Source organism: Leopardus geoffroyi, chromosome B1, assembly GCF_018350155.1.
Source record: "Leopardus geoffroyi isolate Oge1 chromosome B1, O.geoffroyi_Oge1_pat1.0, whole genome shotgun sequence".
Taxonomy (NCBI): domain Eukaryota; kingdom Metazoa; phylum Chordata; class Mammalia; order Carnivora; family Felidae; genus Leopardus; species Leopardus geoffroyi.
In genome coordinates, this window is record NC_059327.1 from 37,933,763 (window position 1) to 37,956,172 (window position 22,410).

Sequence of the window (22,410 nt, forward strand, 5' to 3'; positions counted from 1 at the left end):
GAAAAAAAATCTGAAAGTATGTAGATCCAAATATATTATCCTTTTTTCGTGAAGATATTTTTCTGTTGCTATCTTTCTTTAGAAGTATCTCAAGTACTACCCCCTTTTAACTTCCGGAAAATCTTGAACCCCTGAACATCTTTTCTGCTATTGCTTTTATTTTATTGAAATATTCATGAATGGAGATAGACTTTGTATGTGTTTAAAATTTATAGTAACACATGTTTTCATTAATTTATCTGTGACACTTTTCTCTAGATATGGTGTCAGCATTAGAATTAGGAGAAGAGGAAGATGTGGAATCACCTTCTCTTCCTGAGGTACTGTCTTCTTCTTATTTTTAAATATAAGCATGGAGTGATGTTAAAACGTCCAAGAGATGCCTTGACTTTGACTTTTGGATAATTAAAATAACGTCGCAGTCATACTTGTAGTAATATAAGTAAAGTAATGATGACCTGTTCTAAGGTGACAACTAAGGAAGGAGGTAAAAAAAGTCCTGATCTCTTAGGCCCAGGCAGCTGCTGCATAAAGCTACAAGCACTGTATTTGAAATCAAAAGACATGCTAGCATCTTGGTTCCATCACTTCCTAGCTGTGGGATCTTGGAAAAACTTGCTTGAATGTCAATGACCTCTTTCCTAAAAATGGCACCAATACCCACCTCTTGGTTATGTGTAATGAACAAATGTGGCAACGTTTTGTAACCTATAAAGGGTGCTATAGAAATAGAAGACAAAATGATCACAGTGGCTTTTAGTGACTTACTAAATATTGAAGATACTTTGGTGAATGTTTGTTTATTGTTGAGAGTGGGGTGGGGGGACAGAAGATCCGAAGCAGGCTCTGCACTGAGATCAAGGAGCCCAATGCAGGACTTGAACTCATGAACTGTGAGAACATGAATTGATCCAAAGTTGGGTGCCTAATCGACTAAGTCACCCAGGCCCCTCAAGAATACTTGTTTTAAATGTCTGGAGGCCAAAAAATGGCCGTCGGTTCCAGAAAAGAATGGGAAAGTAGGAATGGGTTTTTGATTTTCTAATTTGGCACTATGTTAAGTTCCGGTAATCTCTTAGTGGAGACATCATATAGGTATACAGTTGACCCTTGAACCAGGAGGGTTTGTACTGTGGGAGTCCACTTACACACAGATGTTTTCCAATAAATAGAGTACCATAGTGTAAATGTATTTTCTGTTCTTTATGGTTTCTTTTTCTTTTAATTCTTTCTTTTGAGAGAGAGAGGACAGAGCACGTGGGTAGGTGAGGGAAGGGTGAGAGAAAGAATCTTAAGCCGATTCACACTGCCAGCATATATCTTTCTCTTTGATATTAATTGATTTGGCTGCTAATAATTTAAAGTTTTCCAATTCTCTAGTTATTAATCTTTAAATCGTACTCAAATGCACTTTAGTGCTCGTTATAAGGGATGGTAAGCTAAATAGTTTTTAAGGTTTGTAAAATTAAAAATCATCTAACTTATTTTTTGGTCGATTTAACATATAATGAATTGTTTAGGTCTAAAAACTGACAAGCTTAAGTTTATGAGTTCATACTTTTCTTCTGTCTTAGGCTAAGGCAAGTTAGTTTTCACTTCTTACAGGAAGTTACAATCCAGTGACTTGGGAACAGCTAAACATAGATTAAGAAAGTTAACAGTAAAATTGTAATTATTTTCTCATTTTTCTTTGTCCGTACTTGATTACTTAAGGATAAGGTGTTTTTACAAACATGTGAAAATCAAAACAAGGAAATTAACCATTTGTTTTTGCAACTGCAAAAAATGACTCAAGAACCAGCAATGAATCAGGAATGTGATAGGGAGAATGATATATCTCTATATTTAAAACATGATTCTATGCAAAACTTTGAGGAAATGTGGATCAAATAAGGCAAATTAGACTGGAAAAATAGCTTAAAACTCATCACCAGTGAGTGAAAGCTGAAGTTTGGTGAAATTTGTTAACAACACAGCATTCCTACTCATCTTGAAGAAGAACCACCAGGGGTCACTCTAAGGAGGAACCAACTGAAAGGAAATACCTTCGAATTGGACAAATACTGTACTTGATTGTGAGGAAGAAGATGCATTTGGAGTGTCTGTCTCGGAAGTATTTCAGGCATTTCCTGAACAAAAAGAGCCTAGCCTTGAAAATGTCATTCTCTCTCATTCATACTCTGGGTCCCCAGAATATGCTTGCCAGTCATCTTCTAAGCTTTCTTTAAATGAAAGCAAATCATCTGGGACATATAAATCAAAACCACACTGAGATATCACCTCACACCAGTCAAGAGTGGCTAAATGACCAAATCAGGAGACTATGGATGCTGGGGAGGATGTGGAGAAACAGGAACCCTCTTGCACTGTTGGTGGGAATGCAAACTGGTGCAGCCACTCTGGAAAACAGTGTGGAGGTTCCTCAAAAAATGAGAAATAGATCTACCCTATGACCTGGCAATAGCAGGTGGGTGGGTGAGGGAAGGGTGAGAGAGAGAATCTTAAGCCGATTCACACTGCCAGCATATTTCTCTCTCAGAATTTCTTTCTAGGAATTTACCCAAGGGATACAGGAGTGCTGATGCATAGAGGCACTTGTACCCCAATGTTTATATCAGCACTTTCAACAATCGCCAAATTTATGGAGAGTCTAAATGTCCATCACCCGACGAATGGATAAAGAAATTGTGCTTTATATAAACAATGGAATACTACTTTGCCATGAGAAAGAATGAAATATGGCCTTTTGTAGCAACGTGGATGGAACTGGAGAGTGTGATGCTAAGTGAAATAAGTCATACAGAGAAAGATAGATACCATATGTTTTCACTCTTTTGTGGATCCTGAGAAACTTAACAGAAGACCATGGGGGAGGGGAAGTGAAAAAAAAACCTTAGAGAGGGAGAGAGCCAAACCATAAGAGACTCTTACAAACAGAATAAACTGAGGATTGATGGGGGATTGGAGGGAGGGGAGGGTGGGTGATGGGCACTGAGGAGGGCACCTGTTGGGATGAACACTGGGTGTTGTATGGAAACCAATTTGACAATAAATTTCATAATAAAGAAAAAGTAAATCAGACTATGAAAATGAGAACAAACCAGATATTGAGCATCTTTTTAACAACAATGAGGATTTTTAAAATGATATAGAAAATGAAAAAGCAAGGAACCGACTAGTTACATTTAAAGTGAAAGAAGGCCAAGTGTTTGACATGCAAATGGTAAAAAATATGGACCAAAATACCACCGATTGTAAATTAGACCTCAGTCTCGTGATTCAGAGAGCCTTTTTGATTTGTGGGTTGCCTGCTGCGATGTGATGAAACACATGGTTCAAACAAAAAAGCATGATATTTCTGCTGTCACAAACACTTACGAGAAAACAAAACCAGTACAAGATTTTTTTCCAGAAGCCATTATATGCAGATAATGACAGTAGTCATAACTATACAAGTATTGATTCTGAATTAAAAATTGTGAGTTCTTCTTCAGCATCTAGTTTTCCAGCATCTGAAATATATCTAAGTGAAGAATTACATCCAGATATGCAAAGGTTTAAGAATGAGATAGGCATGTCACAAGTAGAGTTCCTATCTTTGGAAAAAGAGAAAGTTCAACCTCCAAAAGAATAGAGGTCCACCTTGCTGTTACTCTTGTTTTTTCTCTTTAGCAATTATCTGATCCATTCTGATTTTCCACTCAAGAGAATAAGAGTGTGCATACAATGGAATTGTCTAAATAAGTAATTGTGTCTGGAAATAAATTATTTCTGCTATTTAACAAATAAGAGTTTAGGAAAACATTCTTATGATTTGTTTTCCTTAAAGTTTCTGTGTCAGTCTTCCAAGTAGTATATGAACTGGGAAACTAACTTAGCTATATAAGTACCATGTGACCTCATGAACCAGAATAACTGTAAAGAAACTGCTTAAAAAACATAATAATCTCCAGGTTGTTTTTTTTAAAATATGTTGGCTTAAATATAAATTGCATTTCCATAAACAATAAAATGAGAGAGAAGCAATAACTAAGAGAAGGAATATAAACAAATGTTCCCAGCTAAAACAATCTATTGCTTCAGTATGTGTCTGTGGACTCTGGGTCTAGGGTTTTTGCTTGTCTAGCAAGACATCAGCGGGATACAGGATTACAATGGGAGAGACAGCTAATGTCCTGGAGAACACAGGAGCCCGGATTAAGGGTCCTTGCTCTGTTTTTATCAGGATCAGAAGGCTTCCAAACATGGTGATGGATGTGCACAAAGAGACAATCAATCTGTGAACAGGATCTCATGGGCATGAGGGAAAGGGAGTTTCAAGATATAGGGTGTTAGGTGTTAGGTTCAATTTAAAACAAAATCCTGGCACCTGGCAGATTGTTGTTAACAGCTGACCTGAGGCAGCTTCTCTGTTTATCTTAGCTAGTCTAGGGGAGAAGACAGGTGCTACCTCAGGATCCACAAGGCACCTTTCTTTCGCTAATTAGCTCCCCTCTGGGCATCTTCACCCTGCAGCCTACAGCTTATAGCCCTATTTACCTGTTTACCTAATTTGGTCCTTCCTTCCTGTGAAAGGAGCTTTCTGTTATAGTACTAAATTGGGGAATGTGTCCTCCTGAATATCTAATCTTGTTTACCTCACACACCTTTGTCTTGGAGACTTTGCCCTGCCCTCTCTATACCTAGATACCTAATATTGTTTACTCAAACTTGGGTGTGAGCATCCTATGGTTTTGTAATTTTCTATGCCTGGTTAACCCATCAGTGTAGGCTCAGGGAATTCCTAAGCTTATTCCCCACAAATATATGCAGTCTTGTCTGCTTTACTCACAATCTTGGAACTTAGAATTTCAACATGACCCCTTTGAGATAGGCTTAATAGCAGCTATTTGTTTTATCACCCCTTTTTTTCACATTTTTAAAATCTCATTCTCAGATGTTTCTGTTGAGTCAAACCTTCACTTTATGTTCAATAAAGTATGATACCGTTTGGCCTGTATGATTTTTACCATGTGGGTAGCATAAACCTTCAGCAAACCTTCAGTATTTAACTCCAAGGGAGAAAACTGAGTTTTGAGATGTGTGGACTTTAGAAATAGACAAAATCTAGAGGTACCCTCCTTTAAAAGAACAAGTAGCTAATCTACTCGTCCCCTATCAAGGTATTAATTTACTGTGCCAAAGTCATAATTTTCATGCATCTGACTAATTTAATGAATTTGTGGTCATTTCTCTGATTCAGCATTCAAGAATTGTATCATCTCTTTTGGTGCCATAAAATGCTAGGTAATGCCACTTTAGGAACTTAGGACAAATCATTTAACCTTTTTGAGTTTTATTCACGTTATCAGTAGCAATTGGGATTAAAGGTGATCATTACTTTTATACCCTCTCCCTATAAAGTTTTATGGTTTTTGAATGTGAGATTCGGAGAGCATTACTAATTTCCCAGAATTCCACCCTAACGTCCATTTCACTTTATTCATTTTGCGTTGTGGCAAACTTTGGTTCATAAATTTTAGGGGACACTGTCACTTTTTTTTGAGAACCTTAGGATCCAAAAGAAAAAGAATTGTAAAAGGCAGTCAGGGAAAGAATAGCTCCGTGCAGAAAGAGGAAAACTTCCTGTTTTTGTTACTGGAGCACTTTCATGTCACATGTTTTAAATCTGGCTGTTGTGTAAAACCCAGGTGGTAAGGATAGAAAAGGACAAATTTTGTCTCTTGTCTTTTTATTTCTTTGTATCTCTTGGTCAGATGGGGTGGGGGTGGGTGGGGAATTCTCGGTAGCAAAGTGTGGATATGAATAAGAGTACAAAATTAAGAAAGCCCTTTTAGAAATTTTAGTAACTTCTGTTTTTTTTTAATTCCAATAGAAATGAAGCAGAGTTTATAAAAATTACAATTACTTGTAATGATAAACACAAAATATTTTTCTCCATTGAATTTATGACAAACTAAGTGTCAACTGATAAAATGAATGAAAAAACTTCTTTTTATTGACTAAAGTAACAATTACCTTTAGTATCAAGTTCCATTAAAGGTTGAAGAAAAAAAGAAGCACAGAGGAAGTGACATGGAAGTATCAGAAAACATACATGATGCTGCAGCTGCTGGATTAATTCCACAAAGACAGAATGGAAAAACTGATAACCATCAATTGCCTGTTACAGAAATAAAGATTCTGATAGGTAAGACTATAGCAATACTTAAGTAGTAGGTAATTGTTATTTTCCTATTCAACAAACTTTTCTAGTTTGAGCTAATGTTCATGATGAACAAATTTCGTATTTTTCGTGGAGATATTTCATCCTACGTGCTAATGAGAAAAATGTAAATACCAATGAGATACCATTTTTTGCAGTCATAGTGATAAATATTTTATTAAAAAAAATAACCAAACTTAGGAAATGTGAGCAAAATGACATTCTTAGACACTGTGGCTGTATGAAATTGGTAACTCCTTTCTGAAAGGTGATTTAGCAGTGTATTTCAAAATTTCAAATATGTCAGGGCACCTGGGTGGCTCAGTTGGTTAAGCGTCCAACTTTGGCTCAGGTCATGATCTTGCACTTCACGAGCTTGAGCCTTGTGTCAGACTCTGCTAACGGCTCAGAGCCTGGAGGCTGCTTCAGATTCTGTGTCTCCCTCTTTCTCTGCCCCTCCCCTGCTGTGCTCTGTCTCTGTCACTGTCAAAAATAAATAATATAACATGAGAAAAATATTTCAGGTAGGTCATCCCTTTATTCCAATGGTTTCATTGCCAGGACTGGGTCCTTCTGAAATACATGACTTCTATAAGCAAGCGCGTGCGCCTGCACGTGCAAAGACACACACACACACACACACTATAAGGGCATTTATTATATATTATTACATATACAAAATAGGATAGATATATTAAGGTTACTTATATAAATATGTTACATGTATATGTGAAGGATATTTATTATAGCATTCCCATATCAAACATTTGGAGATAGTCTAAATGTTTATTTACTTATTTTGAGAGACAGACAGAGAATGTGCACACTCGGGAGCCCAAGCATTGAGGGGGAGCAGAGACAGAGAGGGAGAGAGGGAGAGAGAGAGAATCCCAAGCAGACTCCACGTTAACAGTGCAGAGGCCAACACAGGGCTCGATCTCACGACCACAAGATCATGACCTGAGCCAACATCAACAGTCAGATGCTCACCAGACTGAGCCACCTAGTTGCCCCAGAGATAGGCTAAATATCCATTCATTAATAAGGAAGTAAAGTTTCACTTCTATAAAGTAATGGAGTATGGGACCATTTAAAAAAATGAATTTAGGTCTATGTGTACTGATGGTTTAACAAAGTATATTTAAGGCATTTGGTTTGGTTTGATGTCATGTCTTATGCACATTTTGTTAGAATACTTTTAATATCTACTGAATTGCAAACGGAAGTTCCCTGCTACACTGGAAGTCTACCAACAAAATTGCTAGTTATTAGATTTTTGGTTTTGTTTCCCAGTGCATGGGTGCTCCAATGTTGGACCCTCAACTTAATCTGAATATTGCCAAGAGGTTTCACATGGCAACATGTTTCATATTCTATATAAACATTTCATGACCCCTGTGCTATAAACCAAGATGCTGATAATGCAATGAATTGTTTTTATAAAGGTACCTTGCTTGCATGCCATTATCCTGCCTTTTTAGAGAACATATTTCAACATGCACCACACCAAATTTTTCAACAGTGCCTTCATGTTATACAATTTATGACAATTCAGTTTACAAAGTAGGACTATTTTCTGCATTCCCAACCCCTTTTACTTCTGTGTATAAAATTTTAATATGATTAATTACTTTGGATAGTATAAAATATCCTAGAGTTGGGTGACTTTTTAAAAATGTTTGTTTATTTTGAGAGAGAGAGAGGGAGAGCGAGCATGCACACAAGAGTGGGGGAGGGGCAAAGAGAGAGGGAGAGAGAGTCCCAAGGAGGCTCCCTGTTGTCAGTGCAGAGCTCGATGCTAGAGAACCTAGAGATCATGACCTGAGCCGAAATCAAGAGTTGGATGCTTCGTGGACTGGGCCACCCAGGTGCCCTTAGAGTTCAATAATTTTTATCAAGCACAAAATACTGCCCTTGAAACTTAGTTTTTCTGTGGTCTTTCTAAGCATGAGAAAAATGGTAATCAGCTTATATAATATATATCTAGAAAATTTTTAAGGAGTCTTCTCATTGTATACTTTTTGAGTTATTTAGTACCTTGGTCTGGCATTTTAAAAAAGCAAAAAAAAAAAAAAAAAAAAAACCCTAGTGTTACATATATGCAATTTTTAAGACTTCCAAATATTACAAATATTCTACCTAATCATTATGTAACAATTGAAAACTACAGCAACAATAGAAAATTAGATCAACCATGATCATTCCACTAAGCTATGAAATCCTTCAAGAGCCTTCATCACTCTTTGATCCTGATTTCCCTCCCTCCCATCCACTCTTGAATTCATTGTAGCAATTTTCCCTCTCCTCCAGAATTGTTTTTTCAAGGTTACCACCGATTTTCACTTTAATGAATCTAAACATAATTTCATACATCTCATTTTACTTAAACTTTCAGCAATATTTGACCCAATGGAAAAGTCTCTCCTCCAAAATTCTGTCTCCATGTTGCTTGTAGGATATCACTCACCTGATTTTCCCGCTGCCTTTCTAGTCTCTACACCTCAGCCTGATTTGCTTGTTTCTCCTCGTCCCCCACCTTTTAACCCATTGATGTCTTCCAGGAATTTGCCTTTGATTTTCCTTCTCTTGACTTTTACTATCTTGTATATTCTAATGATCCTCAAGTTTATATCTTCAGCCTGGGTCTCTCTCCATAATTCCAGGCCCGCATATCAAACTGCCTACTTGATATCTCTTTCTGGATAGCTATTGCAAACTTAACATGTCCCAAATTGAACTCCTGATATTCTTTCTTAATATTTGCCTTTCATGTCTTTACTAATTGAGTTAATAACAGTTCTATGAGTTGCTCTGCTAAAAAACTTGGTATCATCTTTGAGTCCTGTCTTTTCTTTCTTTTTCTTTCTCTTTTTCTTTCTCTTTTCTTTTTCTTTCTCATACACATCACATCTCATCTGTCAGCAAATCTTGTCAGGTCTTCCTTCAAATATATCCAGAATCCAAACACATCTTCCATGACCAAGAGACTATCATCTGTTGTTTATATTGATGTAATAGGTAACTAACTGGTCTTCTTGTTTGTTTGTTTCTTCTTTTGTTTTTCCTCTGTTTCTGTTAATTCTAAACACATTGGATCTAATAAAACGTAAGTCAGATTGTGTCCTTCCTCTGCTCAAAGCCTAATTGCCTCCCATTTCACTCAGACTACATGCCAAAACTCTTCCTAATGCAGACAAGGCCTATATATGATCAGGTGTCTCCTTCTCTCTCTCTGATTTGAAGTCTTTTCTACCCCTTTCATTCTGTCCAGCCATACTGAATTTCTCACTACCCTTTAAGTACTTTGGACATACTTCTGTACTTGCTGTTGACTCTATCTGGAATGCTTTCCCTCAGATACCTCATGGCTTGCTTTTTCTTTTTTGTTTGTTTTTTCTTTCAGTTTTTGCTTAAAAGTCATCAGCAAGGCCTTTCTTGGCCATCCTGACTAGTACTTCAACTACCCTTTTCCCTATGACACATCAAAATGTGGTTTCTCTGCTTTAGTTTTTCTCCTCTAATACTATATATTTTGCTTGTGTAGCTTATTTTTATTGTATGTTTACTTCACTCATGAGTAGGATTGTTATCTGTTTATTGCCATGTCCTCAGTACCTAGAAAATATTCTAGTCTATATAGTACTTATTCAATAATGTTTATTGAGTGAACGGAGTTTAACCTGTGTGTATTCTTTTTAACATAATACTAGTACTCACTTTGACAAAGTATGGCGTGGGTTCATTCTGACAACTAAACCTACCAGTTATATACACTTTTTGGATTTTGGGGGGCCCAATATTGTGTTTACTTGCTACTTATTCTTTTAGTTGTATTTATGTTAGTTTTATTTATGGTGAAATGTATCAAAGGAATAGTAAACTTCCTTTATATTTATTAAGGAAACTAAAATATGGTGGCAAATTATTATAGGACTTTAAAAATTCTTGCCAAAGGATTACGAGCCCTCAATATCTGAAATAAAAAGATGAAGTTGGAATTGATCACTTACAAATAAGAGTGAGCTATGCTGGTTAGGTATAGTCTTTTCTAACAGAGCAGTCTGCTATTCTTATACAGGGTTTGGGGAAGAGTGGATTTTAAGGATTGAGGGACTTTCAGAAAATTAAATGGTTTGTCATCATCTGAAGCACCAGGCTTATTTGGGTGAGACTGTTGTGGATTGGTTGGCACACTGAAGCATGTGTATTGGAGTGATTTTTGTCCTTTATTGTCTGTCTTTCAGAAGGAAGGAGCTGAAATGGATTGGTTGGTGAGTAGGGCTAGTGGGCATTGATTAACACATTTAAAACTGATTTTGGTGGCTTCTTGTTACCATGGCTACATGTTAGGGTTTTTTGTTTGTTTGTTTTGTTTTGTTTTGTTTTGTTTTTTCTAAGTTTGAGGTGGCTTTCACCAGATGTTTTCTACCTAAAAGTTGCTTCTATTGACTGGGTTCAAAATGAAAGCTATTTCAAATTCTGTAATTACAGATTCATTTTTGAAGTTTGGGTCGAGAGGAATTGTTTGATAATTGCTTTCAGAGAGATTCTTCTTTTCTTGGATGTTATTTCCACGAGAAAATTTACCTGTATAACAGTTTTTTGAAAAAAACACAATTGCTAGTTTTGTTTTTGTTTTTGGTGCTCTTTGGGGCTCATGTTTAAGTCCTAAATAATCTGTGGGAAATTTCATTATTTTTGGAAATGTATGTAGCTGTATGGTAATCATATTCTGTTGCATGCATTTAGTCCATGACAAAAGAATTATAATTTTCTTTTTGATGAATCCCCCAGTATTTTCTATCAGGATTAGATATTAGGCTAAAAGTATACAAAAGTTACCAAATCATTTTTTTTTTAATTTTTTAAACCTTTATTCATTTGGAGAGAGACAAAGTGAGAGTTGGGGAGGGGCAGAGAGAGGGGGAGACAAAGATTCCGAACCAGGCTCCAGGTTCTGGGCTGTCAGCACACAGCCCTATGTGGGGCTCAAAGCCACAAACCCTTAGATCACAAACTGAGCCAAAGTCATACACTTAACAGACTGAGCCATCCAGGTGCCGCAAACCATTTTTTTTTAAACAAAAGCATAACTAATCAGATGATTGCTATTTTTGAGCGATAGATAATGACATATGAGTACATTTGAATTTTTGAAGTTTTTCCAGATTTATGAGATATAAGTAACACACATCTGTGTAACTGTAAGGTATACCTGTATTAATTTGATATACTTTTTTATTGTCAAATGATTACCACAATAGTGTCAATACTTCCATCACCTCACATAATTATCATTTCTTGTTTGTGATGATCTACTCTTGTAGCAACTTTCAAATGATATGATAAAGTATTGTTCACTGTAATCACCATCCTGCACATTAAATCCCCAGAATTTATTAATCTTGTAATAGGTAGCTTGTACCCTTTGACCAATATCTACCCATTTCTCACAGCCTCCTAACCCTGGCAACCACCAGTCTGTTCTGTTTTTCATGCAATTTTTTTTTAATTCCACATATAAGTCAGATCATACAGTATTTGTCTTCCTGTGTCTGACTTCTTTTCACTAAGCATAAAGCCCTCAAGTTTCACTCATTTTGTCACAAATGGCAGGTTGTTTCTTGACTATTGTAAATAATGCTGCAATAAACATAGGGCTGCAGATATCTCTCCAAGGTAAGGATGTCATGTCTTTAAGGTATATACCCAGAAATGGGATTTTTGGCTCATATGGAGGTTCTATTTTTAGTTTGTTGAGGAGCCACCATACTGTTTTACATAGTGGCTGTCCCAATTTACAGTCTTACAGGAGTACAAGGAATTCCTTTCCTGTACATCCTTGCCAACGATATCTCTTGTCTTTTTGACAATAGCCATTTTAATAGGTCAAAGTGATAGATAAAAACTGCAGTTTTGACTTGCATTTTCCTGATGAATAGTGATATCGAGCACCTTCTTGTGTACCCTTGGCTATTTGAATATGTTCTGAGGAGAGACGCCTTTTAAGGTGCCTTGCCCAGTTTTTAATTATATTTGTTTTTAGCTGTTGAATTGTACGAATTCCTTACACATTTTAGATATTGAAATTTTTCATATTTGTAGCTTGCGAATGTTTTCATCCTTTCCATAGGTTGCCTTTCCGTCATGTTGCTTGTTTCTTTTGCTGTGCAGAAACATTGTTGATTGCATTGGTTGTTTTTGCTTTTATTGCTTGTACTTTGGATGTCCTATCCTAAATCATTGGTAAGATCTATGTCAAGGAGCTTTTATCCTATGTTTTCTTCTAGGAGTTTTATGATTTAAGATTTTATATAGAAGTCTTTATTTGCGTTTTGGTTTACTTTTGTGAGTGGTGTAAGGTAGAGGCACAGTTTTATTCTTTTGCGTGTTAATATCCAGTTTTCACAGCATCATGTATTGAAGAGATTACCTTTTCTCTTTTGAGTATTTTTGGGTCTCTTAACAAGGAGACTTTATGCATGGGTTTTTAGTTGACTTTATGCATGGGTTTATTTCTGGGTTCTTGATTCTGTTTCATTCATCTATGTGTTTGTCTTTGTGCAACTTCATATGGTCTTTATTACCATAACTTTGTAATAGTTTGACACCAGCAAGTGTGATGCTTCCAGATTTGTTCTTCTTTCTTAGGAATGCTTTGGCCATTTGGGGTCTTTTTTGTTCCTTACACATTTGAGGAATGCTTTTCCTATTTCTGTGAAAAAGGTCATTGGAATTTTGACAAGGATTGCATTGACTCTGTAGGTGGTTTCAGGTAATGTGGATATTTAATGATACTAATGTTTCGAATCCATAAACAACGGGGTATCTTCCCATTTGTTTGTGTCTCTGCTGTTTCTTTTACCAATGTCTTGGAGTTTTTACTCTACCTATCTTTCAGAAAGTCCTTCTTAAATTTATTCCAAAGTATTTTGTTCTTTTTGATGCTTTGGGGAAGGGGATTTTTTCCTATTTCTTTTTCAGCTATTTCATTGTTATTGTTTAGAAATGCAACTGATCTCTTGATGCTGATTTTGTAATTTTTTTTACTAAATATAATCTATTGTCAAATTGGTTTCCATACAACACCCAGTGCTCATCCCAACAGGTGCCCTTCTCAATGCCCATCACCCACTTTCCCCTCTCCCCCACCTCCTATAAACTCTTAGTTTATTCTCAGGGTTTAGGAGTCTCTTATTGTTTGCCTCCCTCCCTCTCTGTAACTTTTTTCCCCCGTTCCCCCCCCCCCCCATGGTCTGCTGTCAAGTTTCTCAGGATCCACTTATAAGTGAAAACAGATGGTATCTGTCTTTGCCTGACTTATTTCACTTCTCATAATACCCTCCAGTTCCATCCACGTTGTTGCAAATGGCCAGATTTCACTCTTTCTCATTGCCAAGTAGTATTCCACTGTATATATAAACCACATCTTTCTCCATTCGTCGGGTGATGGACATTTAGGCTCTTTCCATAATTTGGCAATTGTTGAAAGTGCTACTGTATACATTGGGGTACATGTGCCCCTATGCATCAGCACTCCTGTATCTCTTGGGTAAATTCCCAGCAGTGCTATTGCTGGGTCATAGGGTTGTTCTATTTTTAATTATTTGAGGAGCCTCCACGCTGTTTTCCAGAGTGACTGCACCAGTTTGCATTCCCACCAACAGTGCAAGAGGGTTCCTGTTTCTCCACATCCTCGCCAGCATCTGTAGTCTCCTGATTTGTTCATTTTAGCCACTCTGACCAGTGTGAGGTGATATCTCGGTGTGGTTTTGATTTGTATTTCCCTGATGAGGAGTGACGTTGAGCATCTTTCCATGTGTCTGTTGTCCATCTGGATGTCTTCTTTGGAAAAGTGTCTATTCATGTCTTCTGCCCATTTCATCCCTGGATTATTTGTTTTGTGGGTGTGGAGTTTGGTGAGTTCTTTACAGTTTCGGGATATTAGCCCTTCCTTTATCTGATATGTCATTTGCACATATCTTCTCCCATTCTGTCGGTTGCCTTTCGGTTTTGTTGATTGATTCCTTTGCAGTGCAGAAGCTTTTTATCTTGGCGAGGTCCCAATAGTTCATTTTTGCTTTTAATTCCCTTGCCTTTGGAGATGTTTCAAGTAAGAAATTGCTGCGGCGGAAGTCAAAGAGGTTTTTTTCCTGTTTTCTCCTCTAGGGTTTTGATGGTTTCCTGTCTCACATTCAGGTCCTTCATCCATTTTGAGTTTATTTGTGTGTATGGTGTAAGAAAAGTCATCTAATTTCATTCTTCTGCATGTTGCTGTCCAGTTCTCCCAGAAGAAAGAGACCGTCTTTTTTTTCTATGGGATACTCTTTCCTGCTTTGTCAATGTTTAGTTGGCCATACATTTGTGGGTTCACCTCTGGGGTTTCTATTCTATTCCATTGGTCTGTGTGTCTGTTTTTGTGCCAATACCATACTGTCTTGATGATCACAGCTTTGTAATAGAGGCTAAAGAGACAGAGTGTGAACAGGGAAGGGGAAGAGAGAGAGAGAGAATCCAAAGCAGGCTCCAGGCTCTGAACTGTCAGCACAGAGCCCAATAGGGGGCTTGAACCACAAACCACGAGTCATGAACTTAGCTGAAGTCTGAAGCTTAACTGACTGAGCCACCTAGGCACCCCTGCATCTTTGTGTTGATTTTGTGTCCTTCATCCTTTGAGCAGCTTTTTGGTGGTATCTTCAGGATTTTCTATATATAAGAACATATCATCTGCAAACAGACAGTTTTATTTCTTCTTTTCTGATTTGGATGCCTTTTATTTCCTTTTCTTGCTTGACTGCTTTGGCTGGGACTTCCTCTATCCTGTTGAATAGGAGTGGTCAAGTGGGCAGCTTTGACTTGTTCTTGAACTTAGAGTAAAAGCTTTCAGTTTTTTACCACTGCATATGATGTTGGCTATGGGCTTATCATATTGGGCTTCATTATGCCCAGGTATGATAATTCAGTACCCACTTTGTTGAGAGTTTTTATCCTGAAAAGATGTTGAATGTTATCAAATTCTTTTTCCTTCCATGGTGGGATGATGATACGATTTTTTTTATCCTGTTAATGCGGTGTATCAAATGTATTTATTCAATTTGATTTCTGAAGGGTAATTTTACTGAGAAAAGTATTCTTGATTGATAGTCTTTTTTCTCTTAGCACTTTGAATATGTAATCCCACTGCCTCCTGACACGTAAGGTTTCTGCTGAGAAATTGATAATAGCCTTATGAGGGTTCACTTGTAGTCACATAGTCTTTCCTCACTCTTTTTCATTGTTTTTACTTTGTTCTCTGCTGACTGGATAATTTGATAGTTCCTGTCTTTCAATTCACATTTTTTTTGCTTGATCCATTTCCTGTCAGTGATCACTCTTGGTTTTTTCATCTCCTTCATTATACTCTTCAGCTCCAAGATTTTTGTTTAGTTAGCTTTTACTATTTCCAGCTCTTTGTTAAGCTTCTCATTTTATTCATAGAGTGTTTTTCTGATTTTACTGAATTGGCTTTTTGTGTTTTTGTTGTAACTCACTGAGTTTCCTTAAAACTGCTATTTTTGAATTCTCTTTTGAATAAATTACAGATCTCCATATGTTTCTGATTGATTACTGGAAGATTATTGTGATCCTTTAATGGTATCATATTTCCTTGATATTTTATATTCTTTGCAATTTTGCATTGCTGTCTTTGCATTTGAAGTAGCAGTCACCCCCTCAAGTCTTTAATGACTACCTCTTCAGTGTGTCCAAACCTGACTTTTTTGCTCCAGTGGTATGCTGGAAATTCTCTGCAGGACACCTGGTTTTCCAAAAAGGCTCTCTCATCCACGGGTGATTATCTTAGAGAGTGTTTTCTAGGGAGGGACTCCCAGATGTGGCTGAGAGGGAGGGGCTGGAGGCACTTTATGGACTATTGCTAGGTCCACAGATTAGACTGTAGTATGTCTGCCTGTTACCTGATGCATGGGTAGGTAAGACTTTTCCTCGGTCCTTTGGAATAAGGTGCTAGATTCCCACAGCTCCTGCAAAGGCAGTTTTTCCCGTGGGTGGATACGATGCCAGTTGGTTGTAGGTGGGGAGACGCAACATGGTACATTTTATTCAGCTATGATACTGATATCACTCTGACATATGGGTATTTTAAAAGTAATTTATCCCCTAAGATATTTCCCTGATTTCTTCTTTCATGTTATATGGACCTCATGCTACTTTAAAACTTTGTTGAAATTAAGCATTCTTATATTTAAAAGCAAAGCTAAAAATATAGCACAAATCTGTTATTACTCCCATGTCTAAGAGTCACTGCCTTTAGGCAACCAACTCTAAATTTTTAGTGTAACCTTCAAGGTTCTTCAGAATTTCTTTCCTGAATGATCTCTTACTACTTGCTTCCATGTATTTTATGCTTTTTTCCCCAAATTCCTAAAAGCTTATACTTTTTCCTTTCAAGGCACCTAGATGCCATCTGTGTAATCTTTGTGCTCACATTCTAATCTCTAAGAAAATGGTTTTCTTCCGTTTCTTTCCCTGGTGACCTCTGCTGTTTATTTTCCCTCTTCAGTAAAGCCTTTCTTGTCCTCACTTACAGCTTTTCACATGTCAATTCTTACAAATCACATTGTAGTCTAATTGTATATTTATCTGTGTTTGAAGCAACAGATGAGTATTTCCTTCTGTATGGTTGGTACTTCAGCACTGTTCTCTGAATTAATCAAATTAAGTCAGATGGGTAAAATTCAGAACTTGATGAAAATTGTCTTTTTATTCTTATCAGTAAAATTATTAGAAAACATTAGGTTTTTTATGGCTTTTTAATGGCTTTGTTTTTTTAAGGAGGGAACCTGGTTTACATATGAAGAAGTTAAAGGTGAAAATGAAAAAGGGACATCAAAAGGATCTGAGATCACACCAGTGTTGCAGGAGGCAGATTCCCTAACTGGTGGTCCACTACAAAAGAATGATGGCAGCCATTTCAGTGAAAAGGATCAGCATGAAAGCAAGTAAAATCTATAAATTCTTTATGTGCCTGTGAAGGAATTTTAGCAGTGATTACCTTTTGTGGAAATAAAATGCTGTAGTGTAAGTAGGTCCAAGCTAAGCAAGAAATACTCAACATATCAAACACACTGCTTGAAAGTTATGATGAGGGTAAGTGACCTTGTCAAGGAGCAGTTTCAGTAGTCACCATGGAAGCATGGAAGATGACTAAGTGTAAACAACTCCTTAGAGCATTTTAATTGGGAAAGGTAATAGAGAAATGGATGATAACTGAAAAAGAATGTGAATTGCAAAGGCATTTTCTTTCTCTTTTTATTTTAAGATGGGAGCTTTTAGACTATGTATTCTGTTGGAAATGATCAATAGAGATAGACATGATTAGTTAACTTAATTTTGTTTGCGTTTCCAAACATTAGGAAGTTTGTTGATTGTATTACATTATCTTTTAAAGATTATAGTAATTGTCTTTAGTACTCTTATTCATGTAATTTTGTGGAAGAAGTTGGTTTATTCTGAATTGGTTCCACAATGAGGTATTCTCATATAATTGAATGTGCAGATTTAAAAATATATATGTATGTATGCAAGTATATATATATATATATATATATATATACATACACACACATATATATATATGGCTGTATAAGTTCTATATGTATATATAAATATATGTGTATGAGTTCTATATGTATATATAAGTGTATACACACACACACACACACACTTATCATAAGTGTATGCAAACACTGAGGTCAGTCTGAATAAAACTAATCCTTCCTTGATGATTTTAGATATCCAGTGCCTTTGATAGTATCACAAATAGCTATGATTTTGTTAGGGACTTTAAAGTGTCTGGTTCTATTAAGTTAATATTTATTTAGATTCTGGGGAAAGGGGAAGGTTTTGTTTATTTACAATTGTAAAAGAAACTAGTAATCCATAACAGATTATTCCTTTTGGACTAGAGAGCTCTAAATTACAAAAACCATGCTTCCTGTACCAACAGTGCCATTGAAACAGATTGTATACTCAATAAGTATGTGTTGAATGTGGGAATAAACAGTTGAATGAATGAATGAATAAATGAATGAATGCCTGTTGAGGAACTTCTCTAGAAGAAGCAAATCTTTAGTTTATTGAAAGTAGATTTCCCATCTTGCCAAGTATAAAGTCTTAAAAAATATGTAAGATTCAGAAATTATTATGTATCACTATAGCTAGAAATCGAATCATAATATAGATTCATTTGCTGTCATATTAGTTAGAAACACTGGAGTATTACTTTAACCACATAGTATAAAACACATGCTTTGAAGGCACATTCCTGGGTTTTAATTCAGGGTCTGTTCTTGGCCAGCGATTAGGGCTTCTTGGGCAAGTCACTTCAACTTTTTGTGCCTCATTTTCTTCCTGTGTAAAATACCTAATATAATAACCTACTTCATAGGATTGTTGTGGGACTTCAAATACCTTGAAGTGGTCATAGTAATGCCTAGAGAGTAGTTGCATAGTAAGTCTTCAACACATTAATATCATGATTGTTAAAAAGGGGTTCTTTCATATAGGGACTTAACTTGCACTTTCCAAGTAGGTTTTAGTGCCAGTAAAAGCTTATTTTTAGTGAAATGACAACAGAAACAATGGTATCATTCCTATCAAATAATGCAAGTAGCATTAGGATTTTCCTTTGCTTTTGTTAGTTTTTATCTAACTTTAGTACTTTGTTGTCCTCACTTCAGCAGCATATATACTACAACTGGATACACCTAATCCTTTGTTAATATTAGCAATAGTATATTTTCTATGTTGTTTGATGTTACTTTGTTGTTTAATCTCCTTTGTAGAAAATTAGTTTCAAATGCAGAGATTTTATATCAGAAACAATAGGTTTAGATATGCTTTGTATTTTAAATATTTAATATTTGCCTGAAAAGAATTGTTGGGTTTTTTCAGACCTGCAAAGAAAATTTCTAAGAAAAAGAAAAAGGTCAAAAAAATAGACAATATAATTTTATTTTATTTATTATTTATTTTTTTTATTATATTATTTTGATACACATCTGTTAGGAATATTGTTCAGTGGCAAAAAATTACTTTATGAAAGATGTAGTGAAAAAATAGAAAATCTTTCTTTGTTGTGGAGACATTTGCTGTGAAAAAGTTACATAGAAATACTAGCTATGGATAACAGTGTCTTTCTGACAAAAATCCGTTCTTTTAAAAAGTCTCTGTGGTTTCACTTTTAAATGTTTATTCACTTATTTTTAAAATGTATTTTGAAAGAGAGCACGCACAAGTGGGGGAGGGGCCGAAGGAGAGGGGGAGAGAGAATCCCAAGCAGGCTCCATGCTGTCATTGTGGAGGTCAACGTGGGACTCAGACTCAGTACCCTGAGGTCATGACCTGAGCCAAAATGGAGTCGGATGCTCAACCGACTGAGCCACTCAGGTGCCCATGTTTTTGCTTTTATAAAAAGATGGGTATTTATCACTTCTCTACACCTAGTATATTTTATAAATATTTGGGGGACATTTTGAAATGGTATTATTCATTGGTAGGTCAAAAAGCAAATTACTTCTATAGATGACCTTGTCGACTTCATTCAGTCATCTGAACCAGCTTCAGAGCATTGTGAGTTGCCTTACTCTAAGAACTTCATGTTGCTGATTGAACAACTTGGCATGGATTGTAAAGATAGGAAGCCTTTTTAGGTATATTGCTGTAGTATTATGTGCACACCTTGCCTACTACTGCACCAGAGAATACTGCTGTATTATAGAGCTGCTCATCTCAGAAATATGTTTTATATTAAAATAAAAGGAGAACTATTGTATCCTCTCAGCCAAAGAGTCATCATTTCTACTGTACCTTTCTTAGTAGGAATGGCATATCTAATGTGTTTGTTAACTCTGCTTCTCTTCTGTGCCTTCACCCAGGTCAGGTCATTATTTTTCTCCTAGATGACTGAAATAACCTCAGGACCATTTTCCCTTCCGTTCTACCTCTCAGGACCTTGGTCTACACTGAAACCATAATTAGTATATGTTTTTTAAAAATGTGTCTTTCATCATGGTACCCCCTTGCTTAATTAAAGCTTAGCTATTACTTCGCATTGCTATTAGGTTAAAGGCCACAGTCCTCTGGCTTCATCTTGTATTGTTTTACATCCTTCTTTCCGTCTGTGTCTTATCCACTGTTTTAGACATTTTTTCCTGTGAAAGAGCTTTTCGTTTCCAACAGCTTTAGTTAGGTAAACTGCACATATATGAAGTGTGTCATTTGATAGTTTTGACATATGTTTACACGTTTGAAATGATAACCATAATCCAGACAGTTAACATATTCATCACCCTTGAAAATCTCATGTCCCTTTACATTCCCTTATTATGAAGCTGCCAAGTTGTTTTCTAAAGGAGTTGTACCATTTTCCATTCCCACCAGCAGTCTGTCAGAGCACCAATTCCTACATACATATTCATGAACACTTAGTATTGTCAGCTTTTTAAATCCAAGCCATTCAGATGGATATTTAGTATATATCTCATTATGGTTTTAATATACATTTCCTTAATAACTGATGATGGTGAGCATATTTTCATGTGCTTCTTTACCATCTGTGTATCTTCTTTGAATTGTCTAAATCTTTTGTTGTTTTAAAAATTAGTATCTTTTCTTACTTGTTGAGTTTCAGAATTCTTTGTATATTCTAGACACAGTTCCTTCTTATTTTGTTTTCTTTTTGTTTTTTGTGGTTGTTGTTGTTGTTGTTTTCTCCACTGAAGCATTTTATTTGCACATATGTATTACATCCCTAGAAAAAGAATCCCAGGATTTCCCCTTCTGTGTGTTTCCAACTTGCTTCTTCATGGTCCATGACTGTAGCTGAGGTGGTCAGTATAATGAAACTAAACTTAGCAGATTATTCTGCCAATTTTCTAGATCTTTGCATTGTCCATCAATTCTGGGGCCAGTCACTTGATGCTTGCTTAATCTGCCTGTGAGGTTCACAACAATTTTCCCAACTCTGAGATCATCAATGATTTTAAATTCACCAGTGTAACCATGCTTCATCATCACAGTTAGAAAGTGGACAATGTCTTTGGAGCATGGCCTAGTAAGAACCTGACGTTTGCTTCTCTTTTCAGTATTGTTATGCTTTGGGGAGTATCTGCCACGACAGTCACATGCATCATGATGGTGGCACAGAAAGATGGTGGAAAGAGCTAGATACAGATCCTTTATCACCTGTTTTTTTGGCAAGGTTTTTCTTCTCCCAGTCTGTGATTTCCTTCTCTCAACAGTGTTTTTGAAGAGCAGTTTTTCTTTTTGGTGAAGTCCAGTTTATGCATTCATTTGTTCTTCTATGATTGTTCCTTTCAGTTTTCATATGTAAGAAATCTTTGCCTAGCACAAGTTACCTTTAAACTGACATCTGGTCTCACTATGCCAGAAGCGTAGGAACACCTATGCGGGGAACGACGGGAAGAGGTGACATGTGCCGGGCAGCGTGAAAGAATCCTGGGGAGATGCCATCGTTCAAGCAACACCATGTTTCACTACGTCAGAAGTGTCGGGAAACCCCTGCGGGGCCGATGAGGAACGTGCCATATCCTCAAGCCTGTGAACCGGCACTTTGATGAAGCCGTCGTTCAGGCCCTGCATGGTTTCACTAAGTGAGAACTGTTTGCAAAGCTATGCGGAGCCCACGAGGGAAGTGCCCTATCCTCCACTCTCCGAAGAGCTCTGTGGGGGAACACCGTCTTGGAATGAACATCTTTTCTCACTCGGAAGGGTTTGAAAACCTATGCGGGCCTAGGTGAACAGTGTCCTATACTCCACTGTCTCCAACTGCCCTTGGGGGAATGCATCTTTCAACTCACACCTGCTGCAACGAACTTGGAAGCGCTCGAAATCCCATGCGGGACCTAGCAGGAAAACGCCACACACCTCCGCTCCGTGAAACAGATCCCGGGGAAGAGAAGGCAGCCTTCCAACAACGTGCTGTTTCGCCACGTCCCAATGGTGTGCAAACCCAGTGGGGCGAATGCAGAAAGGGCCACGGATTGAAATGCTGTGAAACAACACGGTGCTGAAGCCACCTTTCGAATGGCATCGCGTTTCCCTGGGTTACAAGTGTTTGAAACCCCGGTGTGGGGCCTGGGCGGAAAGTGCCCTAGGCTCGGCTCTCAGCAGCCCCACTGTGGGGA

General features: G+C 37.0%; 1 long non-coding RNA gene and 1 pseudogene across 1 annotated transcript; one reads left to right on the plus strand and one right to left on the minus strand.

Annotated features, from left to right (window-relative positions):
• The first annotated feature begins 259 nt into the window (after positions 1 to 259).
• Positions 260 to 19,198, plus strand: LOC123587963. Its single transcript, XR_006707632.1, has 4 exons — positions 260 to 320; positions 6,025 to 6,190; positions 17,039 to 17,202; positions 19,157 to 19,198. It is a non-coding gene; the product is annotated as an uncharacterized LOC123587963 (long non-coding RNA).
• A 1,777-nt stretch (positions 19,199 to 20,975) lies between these two features.
• On the minus strand, positions 20,976 to 21,396 carry LOC123582764 (annotated as a pseudogene).
• Between the last annotated feature and the right edge of the window lie 1,014 nt (positions 21,397 to 22,410).